The sequence below is a fragment of the Podarcis muralis genome, chromosome 2 (assembly GCF_964188315.1).
Source record: "Podarcis muralis chromosome 2, rPodMur119.hap1.1, whole genome shotgun sequence".
Lineage (NCBI taxonomy): Eukaryota > Metazoa > Chordata > Lepidosauria > Squamata > Lacertidae > Podarcis > Podarcis muralis.
In genome coordinates, this window is record NC_135656.1 from 106799996 (window position 1) to 106816812 (window position 16817).

A 16817-nucleotide genomic window follows, 5' to 3' on the forward strand; every position below is an offset into this window, starting at 1 on the left:
TGGGAGAGCTTCTCCAGATTATCCCAGTAATCCAGCAGGTGAATCAGTGACAAATTAACCAGGTCCTAGGATATTTAGGGTTTTGTGCATTAAAAGCAATACTTGGAACTTCCCTTGATAATGTACTGGCAGTCAGTGCAGAGCTTTCAACACTGGTGTAAAACGTTAATATGGAACTGCTTTGGTCAAAAGCTGGGCCAAAGCATTCTGCACTGGCTGTAATTTCTGAACCAACCTCAAGGGGAGTCCATGTAAATGTAAAGGACCCCTGGACAGTTAAGTCCAAAGGCGATGCTCATCTCGCTTTCAGGCTGAGGGAGCGTCCACAGACAGCATTCTGGATCATGTGGCCAGGATGACTAAACTGCTTCTGGTGCAAAGGAACACCGTGATGGAAACCAGAGCGCATGGAAACTCTGTTTACCTTCCTGCCACAGTGGTACCTATTTATCTACTTGCACTGGTGTGCTTTCGAGCTGCTAGGTTGGCAGGAGCTGGGACAGAGCAACGGGAGCTCACCCCGTCGCGGGGATTCGAACAGCCGACCTTCCGATTGGCAAGCCCAAGTGGCTCAGTGGTTTAGACCACAGTGCCACCTGCGTCCCTTGAGGTAGCCCATGTAGAGCACAATGCAGTAGCCCAGCCTAGATGTCACCAAGGCCTGCTCTGCTGCGCTAGCGTAACCTTTTGTATTCAGTTAACAGTTACTAAACTTTTAACTATTATTTCAAACAATTTCTAGCTGCCCTGGCAAGGCTGCAGCAGCAGTGCAGACAATCCCCTTGCCCAGAATGCCTTGTCCAAAAGACGCTCGCTTGGCTCAGAGGAGATAGGGAGCCAGAAGCCAAGGTATGGCCAGCGGTGTCACAACATTTGCAGCAGCAAAGCAATGAACAAGCAAGCTGGGGTAAGAGAGGGAAGAGGCACCACTGCCTGGTTGCTTACAGGAACCAACCAGATGGGCAGCTGGATGTTGCTTCATCCATACCAATAGGACAGAGGGCAGGAGGGCAACACAGGGCAGGCCACTTGGCACACAGTTCCGCCTGCCCTTCAACATCTTGGTGCCACTCCCCAGCTAGCTGATTCGGTCACCTTCAGTTTCTGAGAAGGCTGGCTTTGTGAATGGTAGACCATTTTTCTTTTCTGATAAATCATCTCAGGGATTTTCCCCCAAGACAAGACAATACTGCATACGACGAGATGTACGTGACTCCACCTGGATGACTGGCACATGGCCAGTATCATGCAGTCACTGGCGGAGGAAGGGGGTATGGCGGAGCGATCCGCCCTGGGTGTCATCCCTGAGGGGGGTGACATCACCGTCCCGGCCCCCTGGGATGCTCACCCCATTCCCATGGGTGACTTGCCCCACCCCTGGGTGCACAGCATGTTCAGCTAGCTCTGCCTCTGCATGCAGCACCATGTGAAATGCATCGAAACGTATTTGAAATGGTCGGTATAGCGAGCTGGTACATCAGATATGTCACAGCCAGGCTCACTGTTTTGCAACCAAATCACTTGGTAGAGCTTTTTATTTTAAAATTTAAAATTAAATAGGAACTCTGAACTTATAAACCTGCATTGCTGAAAATGAAGAGGAGGTAGGGCCACCTGTGGAAAATATAAATTGTTGTTGTTGTTTAGTCGTGTCCGACTCTTCATGACGCCATGGACCCTTCTCCTTGTGCCCTCCATCTTTCCCAACATCAGGGTCTTTTCCAGGGAGTCTTCTCTTCTCATGAGGTGGCCAAAGTATTGGAGCCTCAGCTTCAGGATCTGTCCTTCCAGGGAGCACTCAGGGCTGAGTTCCTTCAGAATGGATAGGTTTGATCTTCTTGCAGTCCATGGGACTCTCAAGAGTCTCCTCCAGCGCCATAATTCAAAAGCATCAATTCTTCAGCGATCAGCTTTCTTTGTGGTCAAGCTCTCACTTCCATACATCACTACTTGGGAAACCATAGCTTTAACTATACGGACCTTTGTCGGCAAGGTGATGTCTCTACTTTTTAAGATGCTGTCTAGGTTTGTCATCACTTTTCTCCCAAGAAAAGCAATTCCCTTCATGGATCACTGCCTTTGAATAACTCAGAGAAGCTATGAGCTATGCTGTGCAGGGCCACCCAAGATGGACAGGTCATAGTGGAGAGTTTTGACCAAACGTGATCCACCTGGAGCAGGAACTGGCAAGCCACTCCAGTATCCCTGCCAAGAAAACCCCATGGACAAAGACAACAGGCATATAAAATATAGTGTTTGGAAACGGGGGCGGGGGGGGGGGGGATGTTGGAAGAGACACACAAGTAAAAACCGGGATGACCATCAGAGCTGGTGAGTCCTCTAGATATGGCTGGACTACAGCTTCCATCAACCCTGACCATCGGCCATGATATTTAGGGCTGATTGGAGCTGGAGTCCAACAGCATCTGGCAGAGCCCCAAGTCCCCCAGCCCTGATATTTATTTTCCCATACCTTCATGTGAATCAAAATCCTATCTAGAATACTCCCCAAGGCATGAGAGCCTGATGAAAGTTTTGCCTGTAGTTAACCAGTAGAGCAGTCAATAGTATCAGTGGGCTCCTGCCACCTGCCTTCCTGACTGGTTATTCAGGAAAACAAGGCAAGGGTTTAAGGTCACCACACCCAACTGAGATATGTATTGTTTCTTTCTTTTTAAAAATTCAGTCTGAAGAACATGTAACTCATGTTTTAATGAATTATGAAGTGCCCATATCTCAGATGTCAAATTTTCCTGGGAAAATTCTCTTAGGAATCATATTCCTCAAAGACTGGACAAGTTTGGGATTTTTGACTTTAAACACCAAGTGATTCATTCATCATTTGCACCTAATTCAGGAACGTAGATTGGCATTTTGCCCGTTAAAAACAAATCAAGGTTGACAATAGGCATAGAATGTCAGAATTCTCATTCGGGGCTTTCTGAAATGAAAGTTCTTGCTCTCGAATATTGATATGAATCAAGCCCTGGGGCCACAAAACGCACGGATATTTCTTGAGGTCGCCAGGTAGTTTGTCTTTCAGTTAATGGATTATGCCGCAAGTTTGGCTCCATTTGATTTGGAATATAAGCATCTCCTTAAATCAAGGTTAGAGTTTTAAAATTTATTACTTCGAGGTGGGATGCAAAAACACCAGCCTCGTTCCCCGCCCGCTTCTTGCGGAGAGCAGCGTTTGCGGCGGGGCGCGGCGCAAGGTGTAAGACGTAGGCAGCCGCTTCCCGCCCTCGACTTGTCCCCGGCGCTGACTTCCCGCCTTGAATAGTCGCACAGAGGGCCCTGCTATCCCGAGAGACATCGGGAGCCCAGCTCGACGCTGATTGGCTCCCTATGGGCGGGACCTGAGTGAAGACTTCGCTCTTCCAGGTCCGCTCCAAAGTCAGGAGAGGAGCGCTTCTTATAGGTTTTCAGCCACTTGGGCTCGTGGTTGTGTGCTATAACTTGGATATTTTCTTCGTATTTTCTGAAGAGGAGAAAGAGACAGAAAAAGGAGAGGTGGGAGGGAGAAGATCGTGTTGAAAGAGGAGAAAAAACAAAGGGAAAAAAGGGAAGATGGATGTTTATAGCACAAAGTTGAGAGCAGATGGGAGCTGCACAAAGCACCTGTTCCAAAACCATAGTCAAGAATTCGCTTAAGTGCAGTCGATGGAGATGTTCACCCTTCCTCTGAGTCTTTCTAATGGCAGGACACACAGCTAAACCAGAAGAGACAAAGTTATATCCAACAGTGCCTACTGTGGTCTAAATACAACATAGCTGTCAACTTTTCCCATTTTTTAAGGGAAATTCCCTTATTCCGAATAGGATTTCTGGCAAGAAAAGGGAAAAGTTGACAGCTATGAAATACAAGATTGAACATATAGAGAGAAACGGTTTCTTTGTCAGCTGCTCTTAGAACACACCTAGAGATAGATACTTTTTATTGGGTCTGCATAAAAGGCGGATCTACACGGATCCTCATGGATCCTCCAGTTTTTTAAAAATAATTCCAACAAATGCAGTGTCAAATCACACCTAGAAGGCACGCCTACAAACTGGACTATAAAAAACGTGGATTCAACAATTTGCCGCGCTGCAGCACCATAAAAACATGGATCCGAGGCACGGATCCTCATGAATTCATATGATTTTTATATTGAAACAAAATAAAAACACCATGCTACTGTAGACCACATCTTAGTCGGTAGGAGGAACCAAAAAAATCACGCATCCACTGTTTCGTGGTGCCGCAATGGCGCAAAAACATGGTTAAAAAACACGGATCCTCATGAATCCTCATGATTTTTGCACTAGATCAGCCCAAACTCACTTTCAAATTACACATCATGTCCAGGGGCACAACATCCACCACAAAAATCACGAATCCACGGCTTCCTGGCGAAACCGTGGCTCAAAAACGTGGTTTTCAAGAACGGATCTTCATGGATCCACACGCTTTCTGCATTGGGCCAACCCAAACTCACCGTCAAATCACATATCATAATAAGGGGCACAGCCTACACCACAAAAAACTCGGATCCACGCCTGCCTGGCCACGCCCTGGCCCAAAAACGTGGTTCCGAAGCACGGATCCTCATGAATCCTCATGATTTTTGCACTAGATCAGCCCAAAGTCACCATCAGATCAAACATCATGTCCAGAGGCACAGCCTGCACCACAGAAATCACGGATCCACGGCTTCTTGACCATACCGTGGCCCAAAAACGTGGTTTTGAAGCACGGATCCTCATGGATCCTCACGCTTTCTGCATTGGGCCAACCCAAACTCACTGTCAAATCACACATCATGCCCAGGGGTACAGATTACACCACAAAAAACTCAGATCCACGGCTTCCTGGCCACTCCAAGGCCCAAAAACGTGGTTCCGAAGCACGGATCCTCATGGATCCTCACGCTTTCTGCATCGGGCCACCCCAAACTCACCATCAAATCACACATCATTCCCAGGGGCACAGCCTGCACCACAAAAATCATGGATCCACGGCTTCCTGGCCATACCGTGGCCCAAAAACGTGGTTTTGAAGGTCGGATCTGCACGGATCCTAACGCTTTTTGCATTTGGCCACCCCAAACTCACCGTCAAATCACACATCATGTCCAGGGGCACAGCTTACACCACAAAAAACTCGGATCCACGGCTTCCTGGCCACTCCATGGCCCAAAAACGTGGTTCCAAAGCACGGATCCTCATGGATCCTCACGCTTTTTGCATTGTGCCAACCCAAACTCACTATCAAATCACACATCATTCCCAGGGGCACAGCCTGCACCACAAAAAACTCGGATCCACGGTTATCTGGCAATGCCATGGCCCAAAAACGTGGTTCCGAAGCACGGATCCTCATGGATCCTCACACTTTTTGCATTGGGCCAACCCAAACTCACCGTCAAATCACACATCATTCCCAGGGGCACAGCTTACACCACAAAAAACTCGGACCCACGGCTTCCTGGCCAATCCATGGCCCAAAAACGTGGTTTTGAAGCACGGATCCTCATGGATCCTCACACTTTTTGCATTGGGCCAACCCAAACTCACTGTCAAATCACACATCATGTCCAGGGGCACAGCTTACACCACAAAAAACTCGGATCCACGGCTTCTGGCCACTCCAAGGCCCAAAAACGTGGTTTTGAAGCACGGATCCTCATGGATCCTCACGCTTTTTGCATTGGGCCAACCCAAAATCACTGTCAAATCACACATCATATCCAGGGGCACAGCCTGCACCACAAAAATCATGGATCCACGGCTTCCTGGCCATACCGTGGCCCAAAAACGTGGTTTTAAAGCACGGATCTTCATGGATCCTCACGCTTTTTGCATTGGGCCAACCCAAAATCACTGTCAAATCACATATCATAGCCTGGGGCACAGCCTACACCACAAAAAACTCGGATCCACACCTGCCTGGCCATACCGTGGCCCAAAAACGTGGTTTCGAAGCATGGATCCTCATGGATCCTCCTGATTTTTGCACAAGACCATCCCAAAGTCACTATCAGATCAAACATCATGGCCAGGGGCACAGCATCCACCACAAAAATCACGGATCCACGGCTTCCTGGCCACTCCATGGCCCAAAAACGTGGTTTTGAAGCACGGATCCTCATGGATCCTCACGCTTTTTGCATTGGGCCAACCCAAACTCACCGTCAAATCACACATCATGGCCAGGGGCACAGCCTGCACCACAAAAAACTCGGATCCACGGCTTCCTGGCCATATTGTGGCCCAAAAACGTGGTTCCGAAGCACGGATCCTCATGGATCCTCACGCTTTTTGCATTGGGCCACCCCAAACTCACCATCAAATCACACATCATGTCCAGGGGTACAGTCTGCACCACAAAAGACTAGCATCCACGGTTATCTGGCAACGCCATGGCCCAAAAACGTCGTTTTGAAGGTCGGATCCTCATGGATCCTAACGCTTTTTTCATTGGGCCAACCAAAAATCAACGGCAAATCACACATCATTTCCAGGGGCACAGCCTGCACCAGAAAAATCACGGATCCATGGCTTCCTGGCCACTCCATGGCTCAAAAACATGGTTTTGAAGCACGGATCCTCATGGATCATCACACTTTTTGCATTGGGGAACCCCAAATTCACCCTTCATTCACATATCTTGTACATAACCACAGATCTGACCACAAACATCATGGATCTACTGCTTCATGGCCCTGGCCAGATGCTACCCTGGATATATTGGCCAATTTTTAGGTGGGTGTGCTGGGATGGAGGAAACAGTGTCGGCTGAATCTCTATCCTTTAAAGATGGGCATCCAATGGCTGGGCCAGAATAATTTCAGTTTGGTTTGCCAGCTCCCAGCTCTTCATGGGGTGCAATAGTCACCTGTAGCTGCCATCAGGAGTCCTGGTGTGATCCTGGATGCTTCTGTCTCTATGGAGGCATTGGTCACAAATGTAGCCAAACTGGAATTTTTGAATCTATGTCAGGTTAGGCAATCGGCACTGTACCTGTCCCTTTCCAACCTACCCATGGTGATCCATGCAGTAGTCACCTGCATACAGTACTAGAGTACTTTAACTTGCTATACACCTGAGCCGGGGAGTGCAGGGTTTAAATATGTGTGTGTGTGTGTGTGTGTGTGTGTGTGTGTGAGAGAGAGAGAGAGAGAGAGAGAGAGAGAGAGAGAGAGAGAGAGATATGCAGGGCTACCCTTGAGACTGCTCCAGAAACTCCAAATGGTCTAAAATGCAGATGCATGAGTTCTTTCTTGGACTTTGTGGAGAGCCCACATTCAGTTGGTTGTTAATCAGCTGGATTGGCTCCAGGTGGAGTATCAAATCAGGTTCAATGTTTTGGTGCTAATCTTTAAAGCCCTAAACAGTCTGTGACCTTTCTTATCTGTGGGAATTATCTTCCAATACACCCCCATGAGTGTGATGCTCATCTAACAGCAACCTACTGGTGGTCCCTGGCCCAAAACATATCCAGCTGTCCTCAACCAGAGCCAGAGCCTTTTTGGTGGAACACTTTGTCTAATGAGACCAGGGCTCAGTGCAATCTATCTCAGTTCTCTCACTTGTCATGGTGAGTGGGCTTGCACATTCCTATGACCCTTGTGAGTGAAGCCGTTGGGAATCTCGTACTCCCAGCAGGGTCACCCAAGGTGGTAAGGTCAAAGAAAAGTAAATATGCTCAGAGTCCTGTAGTGATTTCATGCTCTTTATTGCAGCTTGTAAAACAGTGACTGAATTTCCCCCAAAACCTCAGGCTTTTATATACATTATTTACACAATGAGTCCCGTCTGAATGGCTGGTTCTGCTTCCCTCCTGGAGCCTGATTGGTCTTTCCTGCAAGCCAATCAATTCTTGCATTCTAGGATCCTACTTGCCTATTGTTCTAGGATCCAAGCTTAGTACATAACAGGGAAGGAGCTAGACAAAGAATGAGCCAAGAAGTCCTCAATGGCAAAACAGGCGGGTGATAACAAGCAGTGTGTTACAACGGCTGTGAAGGCGGATGAAGGCTGCATGAGATAGGATCCACCAGTTCGTCGTGACTACTCATGCCATCAGAACAGAGCCCTACTGCGAAGGCTGTGCGTTGGTCAGTGTGCACTGATCTACACACATAAAACAAATTCACGCACAGGCATCTTCCAAAAACCCAACCCAACCCCCCCCAAACCCAACCCCCATGGCGATCACTAAATGGCTACAGGGGCAGGAATGTGAAGCCCCTAGTCATGAGCCGACACATGGGCGTTCAGTCGTTCTGACTCAAGGAATAAGGCAGTTGAGCAGCTCAGCAGCTGTATCCATGACTGAGCAGCCCTTTTTAGGATCCACTATTCTCACCCCGAAAAGGAGAAGAGGCTGGAAATGGTGCCCTAAACATAGTATGCCTCCCTTTTTCCCTGACTGGATTACCGCGCCCAGGTGGAATCTCTTTTCCCATAGTTTGAATCTATTATTCTGCATCCTAGTCTCTAGAACAGCAGAAAACAAGCTTGCTCCCTCTTCAACATGACATCCCTTCAAATATTTAAACATGGCTATCATGTCACTCCTTAATCTTCTCTTCTCTAGATTAAACAAATCCAGCTCCCTAAGTCTCTCCTCATAGGGCTTGGATTACAGACCTTTTACATTTTGGTCACCCACCTCTGGACATGTTCCAGCTTGACAATATCCTTCTTCAACTGGACACAGTATTTCAGGTGTGGTCTGACCAACCAGAATAGTGTGGTAGCATTCCTTCACTTGATCTAGACACTATACTCCTATTGATGCAGCCCAGAATTGCATTGGCGTTCTTAGCTGCCACATCACACTGTTGACTCATATTCAGCTTGTGGTCAACTAAGACTCCCAGATCCCTTTCACTGGTACTGTTGTCAAGCCAAGTGTCCCCCACCTGTGCATTTCATTTTTTCTATCCAGGTGTAGTACCTTACATTTCTCCCTATTGAACTCCATATTGTTGGTTTTGGCCCAGCTCTCTAGGCTATTCAGGTCATTTTGAATTCTGACCCTGTCCTCTGGTGTATTAGCAACCTGTCAGGGAACTGACATCAGAGACACGGGAGAAGGAGAGGGTCTCAGACTCTGCAGGTGAAGGTCCTAGCACAAGGGGGAGACTCAGCTCGGTGGAAGGGGAAGGAAATACGCGTTACACCAAGAGTCCAGGAGAGCAATGGGAAGAGGAGGTGGAAGGGCTCCGGGATTCTTCCCTGGAAGTCAGTGAAGAGAGCCCAGGCACTCCGCTACCGACGCCCACCCTGCGCAGGAGACTCCCGCGCAATGAGAGGCGGAGACGATTAGGTGTCAAAAAGCTTTTATGATGAGTTTGGCCTGGCCCAATGCGAAAAGCGTAAGGATCCATGAGGATCCGTGCTTCAAAACTACGTTTTTGGGCCACGGTATGGCCAGGAAGCCGTGGATCTCAGTTTTTTGTGGTCCGGGCTGTGCCGCCGGCGATGATGTGTGATTTGATGGTGAATTTGGGCTGATCTAGTGCAAAAAGTGTGAGGATCCATGAGGATCCGTGCTTCAAAACCACGTTTTTGGGCCACGGTATGACCAGGAAGCCGTGGATCCGTGTTTTTTGTGGTGCAGGCTGTGCCCATGGCTATGACGTGTGATCTGACGGTGAGTTTGGGTTGGCCCAATGCGAAAAGCGTGAGGATCCATGAGGATCCGTGCTTCAAAACCATGTCTTTGGGCCATGCCGTTGCCAGATAACAGTGGACCTGAGTTTTCTGTGCTGCAGGCTGTGCCCCTGGACATGATGTTTGATATGACAGTGAATTTGGGGTGGCCTAATGCAAAAAGCGTTAGGATCTGTGCAGATCCGACCTTCAAAACCACGTTTTTGGGCCATGCCATTGCCAGATAACCGTGGACCTGAGTTTTCTGTGCTGCAGGCTGTGCCCCTGGACATGATGTTTGATATGACAGTGAATTTGGGGTGGCCTAATGCAAAAAGCGTTAGGATCCGTGCAGATCCGACCTTCAAAACCACGTTTTTGGGCCACGGTATGGCCAGGAAGCCGTGGATCCATGATTTTTGTGGTGGATGCTGTGCCCCTGGCCATGATGTTTGATCTGATGGTGACTTTGGGCTGATCTAGTGCAAAAATAATGAGGACCCATGAGGATCCGTGCTTCGAAACCACGTTTTTGGTCCATGGCGTTGCCAGATAACCGTGGATCCGAGTTTTTTGTTGTGTAGGCTGTGCCCCTGGACATGATGTGTGATTTGACGGTGAGTTTAGGGTAGCTCAATGCAAAAAGCGTGAGGATCCATGAGGATCCGTCCTTCAAAACCACATTTTCGGGCCATGGATTTACCAGGAAGTCATGGATCCGTGACTTTTGTGGTGTAGGCTGTGCTCCTGGCTATGATGTGTGATTTGACAGTGAGTTTGGGGTGGTCCAATGCAAAAAGCGTGAAGATCCATGAGGATCCGTGGTCCGGAACCACGTTTTTGGGCCACGGTATGGCCAGGAAGCCGTGGATCCGAGTTTTTTGTGGTGGATGCTGTGCCCCTGGCCATGATGTTTGATCTGATAGTGACTTTGGGCTGGTCTTGTGCAAAAATCATGAGGATCCATGAGGATCCATGCTTCGGAACCACGTTTTTGGGCCACGGTATGGCCAGGCAGGTGTGGATCCGAGTTTTTTGGGGTGTAGGCTGTGCCCCAGGCTATGATATGTGATTTGACAGTGATTTTGTGTTGGCCCAATGCAAAAAGCGTGAGGATCCATGAAGATCCGTGCTTTAAAACCACGTTTTTGGGCCATGGAGTGGCCAGGAAGCCGTGGATCCGAGTTTTTTGTGGTGTAAGCTGTGCCCCTGGACATGATGTGTGATTTGACAGTGAGTTTGGGTTGGCCCAATGCAAAAAGCGTGAGGATCCATGAGGATCCGTTCTTGAAAACCATGTTTTTGGGCCACGGTATGGCCAGGAAGCCGTGGATCCGTGATTTCTGTGGTGGATGCTGTGCCCCTGGACATGATGTGTAATTTGACAGTGAGTTTGGGTTGGCCCAATGCAAAAAGTGTGAGGATCCATGAGGATCCGTGCTTTGGAACCACGTTTTTGGGCCATGGCATTGCCAGATAACCGTGGATCCGAGTTTTTTGTGGTGCAGGCTGTGCCCCTGGGAATGATGTGTGATATGACGGTGAGTTTGGGTTGGTCCAATGCAAAAAGCGTGAGGATCCATGAGGATCCGTGCTTTGGAACCACGTTTTTGGGCCATGGAATGGCCAGGAAGCCGTGGATCCGAGTTTTTTGTGGTGTAAGCTGTGCCCCTGGACATGATGTGTGATTTGACGGTGAGTTTGGGCTGATCTAGTGCAAAAATCATGAGGATTCATGAGGATCCGTGCTTCGGAACCACGTTTTTGGGCCAGGGCGTGGCCAGGCAGGTGTGGATCCGAGTTTTTTGTGTTGTAGGCTGTGCCCCTTACTATGATATGTGATTTGACGGTGAGTTTGGGTTGGCCCGATGCAGAAAGCGTGTGGATCCATGAAGATCCGTTCTTGAAAACCACGTTTTTGGGCCACGGTTTCGCCAGGAAGCCGTGGATGCGTGATTTCTGTGGTGGATGTTGTGCCCCTGGACATGATTTGTAATTTGAAAGTGAGTTTGGGCTGATCTAGCGCAAAAATCATGAGGATCCATGAGGATCCGTGTTTTTTAACCATGTTTTTGCGCCCCTGCGCCCCCCCAAAACAGTGGATGCGTGATTTTTTTGATGCTTTCTACAGAGTAAGACATGGTCTACAGTATCATGGTGGTTTTATTTAATTTGAATGAAAAAATCATATGAATTCACGAGGATCCGTGTAGATCCGCCTTTTACCTTTTTCCCTTTTTATTTATCTTCCTAGACAGCTTGGGCTGCTCTGAATCTGCTTTGGTGGAACGGTCGGTTTGGTTGCAGGTGTATTCTAAAACTTTATCCCGGTGTGTATAATCCCTGCTCCCGTACCTGTTCACGTCTTAGGCCCTATCTGCAGAATGAGCAGTATGGCTTCCCCCAAGAACTCTGGGAAATGTAGTTTGTTAAGCGAGCTGAGCGCTTTTAGGAGACCCCTGTTTCCCTCGCAGAGCTACCTGCGGGGTGGGGTGGGGAGCAAGGCCATTGAGGGTTGTAGCCTGGGGAGAGTTCTGAGAACAGCAAAAGACGTAGAGGGCCACATTTGGCCCCCAGGAGCCTTTTATTTATTAATGATGGTTTGCATTTATTCAGTGAATTGCATCCATTATCAAAGAAAATACAGTTCCAGTGCATTCTTTTCTTCTGAGCTGAATTTCTTTGTTGTTGCTGTTTTTCGGGCTGAATGGACAACTACTTCGGCGGTGGGATAAACAACTCCATAACAGTGCAGTTGCTACTAAGTTAGATGTCCTAATTTACATCTTTTTAGTCATTGTATGTAGAACATGGACTTCGACAGAGAGCGGAAGAGTTTATACGGTAGCGTGGCCGAGCGGTCTAAGGCGCTGGATTAAGGCTCCAGTCTCTTCGGGGGCGTGGGTTCGAATCCCACCGCTGCCAGCAAAATTTGTTTTATATTTTTGAGAGTTGATGTCACCGTTCCCCATAAAATATCCCTTGCGTATACTTTGCTCTCATCTTTTAAATTACAGTGTTGAAGGTAGTAATTAATTAATGAGTCGTTACTGAGTCAGTTGTCAGCATTTAAAACAAGTCTTTGCTTTAGCTTAAGCAAACGAAATCAGGGAATTTACTCTTGCACAGGCCGCAACACATTATTAAATTAATATCTTACTATTGCTGTGTGTAAAATAAAATTTCACGTTGTTTCTGCCCGGTTTCGAACCGGGGACCTTTCGCGTGTTAGGCGAGCGTGATAACCACTACACTACAGAAACTTCCACGCCCACTCGCTTTCCTCAATGCTCCCTAAACCTAATCGCAGCACTGTTTTATTTTTTTGTTTTAGGAAAGTTAAGGATTGCACACAGAATTTACGGTAGATATGACGATGTGAAAACTGAGTGCCTCGTGACTTTTAAAAGAAAGTTAAAGTCATTTTGTGGGTACAGAATGCCGTTATCATATAAGTTAGAAAATCTAGAAAATTGGGAATTAGATGCTGGGTCACGACAGTCACTTTCTTTGTCCAGCAGTAGACTTTGTACCCAAAATATTGCGTTCTGAACTATGTGCTAAAAAGGAATCAAACCCTTAGATCTGCATTTGATCTTGGTCTTCCTCTTGTTTCATTCAGGGTGCCCAACCCTTGGTTTAAGTGGCGGGAGGGCCCTTCTGAGTTTTTCTCACGGCAATCACAAACTTCTCCCCGTCAAAGACATTACACAATCCACATGGTAACTTGACCCTTTTCTGAAACGAATGTTTTCTCTTGAAAAAACACATCTGCTGCAAACGAAGGTGGTTTGTAACATGCACCACTTATTAAAAAAAAAGTAAAAAAGACCACATGTGCGTACCCGAAGATATATTTTCGAGAGAAACATACTTTTAAAATTCGCAAATTATAATTGCGTACCAAAAAAAAACGGGCTCGTCCGGGATTTGAACCCGGGACCTCTCGCACCCAAAGCGAGAATCATACCCCTAGACCAACGAGCCACCTCGCAGAAAGTTGAGCGCAGTAAAGTATTTGAACCTCGCAGATAACTTTCTGTACTGACTGTACACACACCATTCACTTCCTTGTTTTGCTGTTTTTTAATATTCGCGTTGTGCTACTACCTCTACTTTTTTACTTTCATCTTCCTATATTTATTCCCCCCCGCTCTTCAAATCAGTTACCGGTAATAAATGGGAGTGCGGAATGGAGGTGCGGTCTGGTATAATATGTCCTCTCTGGAATCTTAAAAGTTCTCGTATTACAGCTTTGCCCAATAAATTAATATATAGTATGTACATCAGTCATAACTGCAGAAATGGTACCTGAGGCTGCACTTCTGCTGACGCTTATATGGAAGTAACATATGAGCAGACTTGCAATGGACTGAACTGTTTAGTCTGGGATCTATAAGCAGCTCCTTACCCTTAATTAATGTCAGCAAAAAAAGGGGGTAATTTATATAAATCAGGCAACACATTTATTTTGATATCTGAGCCGGAAATTTCAGGATATGTTAATTTGAGATTGGGTGGTAACAAAATCCTAAAATCGCTTGTTAGACTTTTTACAATAATCCACGTAACATTGTCGATTTAAATAAAACATTTAGCGCACGATTGCAAAGGAGATTTCAATGTACCAATGCAGGAAAAGGATTGCCTTGTTCATGGCGATTTATGTAAGTGGGGGAAAATGTAAGGCCCCAGCGAGATTTGAACTCGCGACCCCTGGTTTACAAGACCAGTGCTCTAACCCCTGAGCTATGGAGCCTACATGTTAAACATGGTGCTGTTTCCTGTAGACAAAGCTCCTTGCCGCTTGCGTGCTGCTGTTCCTGCTTTAATAAGCAATGCTAATTTATGCTTCTACGCTGAATCGTGCTCGCTGGCTGTTACAGGCGAGCTCCGCAGTGGAATTCGCTCAAACCCTGCAGGCGGCCCTTCTCCTGATCGCTGCAGGCAGCGGCTTCAAAAGGCAGCGAAATAGCAAAACAGGCTCGCCTTCGCGGCGGGGAGGAGAGAAGCGGGGAGATTGTGCAAGAACAGTGCCATCTGCCGACCGGAACGTGTAATTACAAGCGTCTGGTTCTGGCGCGCAAGCCGGCGTGGGTGACGTCAGGCAGGCCACACTCTGCTTAAATCTCTTTTTATACAGGGCTCCACTGCCTCCCGCAGTTTGGTCAAACTTATGCTGGTAGCTTCGAGAACACTGTCCAACCATCTCATCCTCTGTCGTCCCCTTCTCCTTGTGCGCTCCATCTTTCCCAGCATCAGGGTCTTTTCCAGGGAGTCTTCTCTTCTCATGAGGTGGCCAAAGTATTGGAGCCTCAGCTTCAGGGTCTGTCCTTCCAGTGAGCACTCAGGGCTGATTTCCTTAAGAATGGAGAGGTTTGATCTTCTTGCAGTCCATGGGACTCTCAAGTGTCTCCTCCAGCACCAGAATTCAAAAGCATCAATTATTTGGTGATCAGCCTTCTTTGTGGTCCAGCTCTCACTTCCATGCATCACTACTGGGAATACCATAGCTTTAACTATACGGACCTTTGTTGGCAAAGTGATGTCTCTGCTTTTTAAGACGCTGTCTAGGTTTGTCATTGCTTTTCTCCCAAGAAGCAGGCGTCTTTTAATTTTGTGGCTGCTGTCACCATCTGCAGTGATCATGGCGTGCTCTGGTCCATGGGGTCACGAAGAGTCGGACAGGATTAAACGACTAAACAACAACAACCTATATTTATATTCAAAGTTAGTAGGGAGGGCGCCAAATTTTGTCCTCGCTCAGGGCAACCATATTACCAAAGTCCGCCCCTGATAGGTAGATCATTGGCCTGAACCAGCAATGTTTTCCTTGAGCCGGCCTTGACTCTCAGTCTGGGGAAAAGGTGCCCTAAAGTTTTGTTTTGTTGTGTCTTCTGGAAACCTGAGGTTTTCCCCTAGTCAGCAGATACCTCCTGATATAAAAAAAATCTTAGAATTCCTATAACACCTCCCTCCTATACTGATAGTTGCATTCTGGCTACATGCTGATGTGTATGAATCAAGTCTATCAAATCTAATCAAAGGATCAATTTACTGTGAATATTATTGATTGGTAACCTAGCCTTAGTATTCTCTGCTCTGGTAACCTCCTAGACTACTGCCATTCTTTATACGGGGGCTGCTTTTGAAGACAGGTTTGGAAATGGCAGTTTGTGGAAAATACGTCTTCCTTGACTGCCTCAACTTCCCAAAATTGCTTCCTTGACTGCTGGGAATGTCTTTTCTCATCTAGTTCCCAGTCCATCTCCAGGGTAGTTCCAAATGCTGATGCTTACCTTTAAACTCCTTCATGGCTTGGGTCCAGAGTCATGGACAGGTTTCCTATCTCCATAGTTTTCCCTGCACTGAGGTCATCTTCAAACGCCCTCCTTGGTTTGTCTCTGACTATGCACCATCTCATATCAGGTACAAATCTGTACACACTATAGCTTAAAAGCACATTCAAAGCACATTTCCCCCCTCAAATACTCCTGGAAACTGTTGTTTCCTCTGAGCTATAGTTCCCAGCAAATAATAATAATAATAATAATAATAATAATAATAATAATAATAATAATAATTTATTATTATTATTATTATTATTATTATTATTATTATTATTATATAAAAAATCAGTTATAGAAAATAATGAGAAAAAGAGAGGAAAGCGCAAAAAAGTAAAAATATAATAAGAAAAACTAAATAATGTGGTCCACTAAATATAATCAGTTACACTACCATACATTATTATATAGATATATAAGTACTATCATTATCCTAATACATATATGATTATTAATAACCTACTATATTCTGTATACGTAAACTTGTTCCAAATGTCAATGCTCAGTTCCCATCACCCTTAACATATTTCAGTTTCCAAGATTTTTGCGGGGCAAATGTACTTTATGGTGTGCACACAGCCTTAGTTCCCATGTATGGTTACTAAGACATCTACAGAGAGATTTCTCCACTTGGGGGACTTCCTGCCTCTGCAGTAGTTGGATGTGAAAAGGAGCAATGAAGGAACTGTTATGTACTGAAGTTCTCACCCTGGGCCAGCAGGGGGATACTGTAGATAGTTTTCACTCAGGTCCACATATGCAAATAAGGAATTGAAAGTGACATTCAGTGATTGGATAGTTACAGAAAGTTGTTACTGTTGCCTT

The 16817-nt window shown here is 46.6% G+C and overlaps 4 non-coding genes across 4 annotated transcripts; 1 reads left to right on the top strand and 3 right to left on the bottom strand.

Moving 5' to 3' along the window:
- Window positions 1-12488: 12488 nt before the first annotated feature.
- On the top strand, window positions 12489-12570 carry TRNAL-AAG (transfer RNA leucine (anticodon AAG)). Its single transcript has one exon. It is a non-coding gene; the product is annotated as a tRNA-Leu (tRNA).
- Window positions 12571-12835: 265 nt separating this feature from the next.
- Window positions 12836-12908, bottom strand: TRNAV-AAC (transfer RNA valine (anticodon AAC)). The gene has a single exon. It is a non-coding gene; the product is annotated as a tRNA-Val (tRNA).
- A 652-nt stretch (window positions 12909-13560) lies between these two features.
- TRNAP-UGG (transfer RNA proline (anticodon UGG)) lies at window positions 13561-13632 on the bottom strand. The gene has a single exon. It is a non-coding gene; the product is annotated as a tRNA-Pro (tRNA).
- Window positions 13633-14331: 699 nt separating this feature from the next.
- Window positions 14332-14404, bottom strand: TRNAT-UGU (transfer RNA threonine (anticodon UGU)). Its single transcript has one exon. It is a non-coding gene; the product is annotated as a tRNA-Thr (tRNA).
- Between the last annotated feature and the right edge of the window lie 2413 nt (window positions 14405-16817).